This window comes from Choloepus didactylus, chromosome X (assembly GCF_015220235.1).
Source record: "Choloepus didactylus isolate mChoDid1 chromosome X, mChoDid1.pri, whole genome shotgun sequence".
NCBI lineage: Eukaryota > Metazoa > Chordata > Mammalia > Pilosa > Megalonychidae > Choloepus > Choloepus didactylus.
Window position 1 is genome coordinate 7,946,663 of NC_051334.1, and position 3,652 is coordinate 7,950,314.

The following is a 3,652-nucleotide window of genomic DNA, read 5'->3' on the forward strand; positions in this document are numbered from 1 at the left end:
AAGACATTGTTGGGGAAAACTTCCCAACCCTTCTAAACGACATAAATATGCAAATCACAGATGCCCAACAAACTCCAAACAGAATAAATCTGAATAAACCCACTCCGAGACATATTCTGTTCAGATTGCAAATGATGAAGAGAAGAAGCAAGTTCTGAAAGTGGCAAGAGAGAGACAATTCACCACATACAAGGGAAACAACATAAGACTAAGCAGTGACTATTCAGCAGCCACCATGGAGGCGAGAAGGCAGTGGTATGACATATTTAAAATTCTGAAAGAGAAAAATTGCCAAACAAGAATACTTTATCCAGCAAAGCTCTCTTTCAAATTTGAGGGAGAGCTTAAAATCTTCACAGACAAACAAATGCTGAGAGAATTTGCTAACAAGAGACCTGCCCTACAAGAAACACTAAAGGGAGCCCTACCAGCAGAGAAAAAAGAAAGGAGAGAGAGGTATGGAGAAGGGCTAAGAACTAAAGAGTTTTAGTAAGGGTACGTTAAAGGAAATAGAGAGAGGAGAAATAATATATCTGACAAATAAAAACCAAAGGATATGATGGCTGATTCAAGAACCGCCTTCACAGTAATAACATTGAATGTGAATGGATTAAACTCCCCAATTGAAAGATACAGGGTGGCAGAACGGATTAAAAAATATGAACCATCAATATGTTGCTTACAAGAGACTCATCTTAGACCCAGAGACACAAAGAAATTGAAACTGAAAGGATGGAAAAAAATATTGCATGCAAGCTTCAGCCAAAAGAAAGAAGGAGTAGCAGTATTAATCTCAGATAAAATAGACTTTGAATGCAAGGATGTCAGGTGGAACCTTGGAGTAATCCAGAATGGCTACTCTGATCTTTGTTGATAAGGAAAACGGAGAACCAGGCACCCACCCATGTGGCTCCTAAGGATGGGCTGAAGCTGGGGCCTGGGCAAAGCCTTGGATGGGAGATCTCAGGTTTCAACACCACATGTTGGCAAAATATTTGATGCTCCACCAGCCTTACCTAGAGCTGCTAGAAAGGCTTTGGGAACTGTCAACAGAGCTACATAAAAGTCAGTAAAGACTAATGGACCCTTCAAACAAAAACAGCCAAGCTTCTCTGCCAAAAAGATGACTGAGAAGACTGTTAAAGCAAAAAGCTCTGTTCCTGCCTCAGATGACATCTATCCAGAAACAGAAAATTTCTTTCCCTTCAATCCTCTAGATTTTGAGAGATTTGACTTGCCTGAAGAGCACCAAATTGCACACCTCCCCTTGAATGGAGTGCTTCTCATGATCCTCGATGAGGAGAGGGAACTTGAGAAGCTGCTAGAGCTGGGTCCCCACTCCCTTGTGAAGATGCCCTTCTACTCTGTTGCAGTCTCCTTCAAGCATTCTGTTGAACCTGGATGTTGAATTACCACCTGTTTGCTATGACATAGATATTTAAATTCTTAGTGCCTTACAGTTTGTGTATATTTTTTGTATCAATAAAGCAATTCTTTATTAAACTTTTCCTAAAAAAATAAATGCAAGGATGTCATGAGACAAAGAAGGACATTATATACTAATAAAAGGGACAATTCAACAAGAAGAAATAATAATCATAAATGTCTATGCACCCAATCAAGGTGTACCAAAGTACATGAGACAAACATTGGCAAAACTGAAGGAAGCAATAGACGTTTCCACAATAATTGTGGGAGACTTCAATACATCACTCTCTCCTATAGATAAATCAACCAGACAGAGGACCAGTAAGGAAACTGAAAACCTAAACAATGTGATAAATGAATTTGACTTAATAGACATGTATAGAACATTACATCCCAAATCACCAGGATACACATTCTTCTCTGGTGCTCATGGAACTTTCTCCAGAATAGATCATATGCTGGGCCACAAAACAAGCCTCAATAAATTTAAAAAGACTGAAATTATTCAAAGCACATTCTCTGATCACAAAGGAATACAACTAAAAGTCAATAACTATCAAAGATCTAGAACATTCACAAATATCTGGAGGTTAAACAACACACTCCTAAACAATCAGTGAGTTAAAGAAGAAATAGCAAGAGAAATTGCTCAATATCTAGTGATGAATGAAAATGAGACCACAACATATCAAAACTTATGGGATGCAGTGAAGTGGTGTTGAGGGGGAAATTTATAGCTCTAAATGCAAACATTAAAAAGGAAGAAAGAGCTAAAATCAAAGAACTAATAGAACAACTGAAGAAGCTAGAAAATGAACAGCAAACTAATCCTAAAGCAAGCAGAAGAAAATAAGTAACAAGGATTAAAGCAGAAATAAATGACATAGAGAACAAAAAAACAATAGAGAATAAAAAAAAAAACAAAAGTTGGTTCTTTGAGAAGATCAGCAAGATTGACAAGCCCCAAGCAAGACTGATAAAATTGAAAAGAGAGAAGACCCAAACAAACAAAAATAATAAATGACAGAGGTGACATTACTGCAGATCCCGAAGAAATTAAAAAAAATTATAAAAGGATACTATGATCAAATGTACGCCAACAAACTAGATAATGTGGAGGAAATGGACAATTTCCTGGAAACACATGAACAACCTAGAATGACCAGAGAAGAAATAGAAGACCTCAACCAACCCATCACAAGCAAAGAGATCCAATCAGTCATAAAAAAGCTTCCCACAAATAAAAGCCCAGGGCCAGACGGCTTCACAGGGGAATTCTACCAAACTTTCCAAAAAGAACTGACACCAATCTCACTTAAACTCTTTCAAAACATTGAAGAAAATGGAACACTACCTAATTCATTTTATGAAGCTAACATCAATCTAATACCAAAACCAGGTAAAGATGTTACAAGAAAGGAAAACTACAGGCCAATCTCCCTGATGAATATAGATGCAAAAATTCTCAACAAAATACCTATAAATCAAATCCAAAGACACATTTAAAAAATCATACACCATGACCACTCCAGGCATGCAAGGATGGTTCAACATAAGAAAATCAATCAATGTAATGCAACCCATTAACAAATCAAAAGGGAAAAATCAAATGATCATCTCAATAGATGCTGAAAAAGCATTCGACAAAATCCAGCACCCTTTTTTGATAAAAACACTTCAAAAAGTAGGAATTGAAGGAAACTTCCTCAATATGATAAAGGGCATATATGAAAAACCCACAGCCAGCACAGTACTTAATGGCAAGAGACTGAAAGCCTTCCCTCTAAGATCAGGAACGAGACAAGAATGCCCACTGTCACCACTGTTATTCAACATTGTGCTAGAAGTGCTAGCCAGAGCAATCTGCCAAGACAAAGAAATAAAAGACATCCAAATTGGAAAGGAAGAAGTAAAACTGCCATTATTTGCAGACGCTATGATCTTATATTTGGAAAACTCTGAGAAATCAATGACACAGCTACTTGAGCTAATAAGCAAATTTAGCAAAATAGCAGGATACAAGATTAATGCACACAAGTCAGTAATGTTCCTATACACTAGAAATGACCTAACTGAAGAGACACTCAAGAAAAAGATTCCATTCTCAATAGCAACTAAAAAAATTAAGTACCTAGGAATAAACTTAACCAAGGATGTAAAAGATCTATACATAGAAAACTACATAACTTTACTAAAAGAAATAGAAGGGGATCTAAAAAGATGG

General features: G+C 36.8%; 1 pseudogene; it reads left to right on the plus strand.

Annotated features, from left to right (window-relative positions):
• Positions 1–851: 851 nt before the first annotated feature.
• Positions 852–1,442, plus strand: LOC119523049 (annotated as a pseudogene).
• The last annotated feature ends 2,210 nt before the right edge of the window (positions 1,443–3,652 follow it).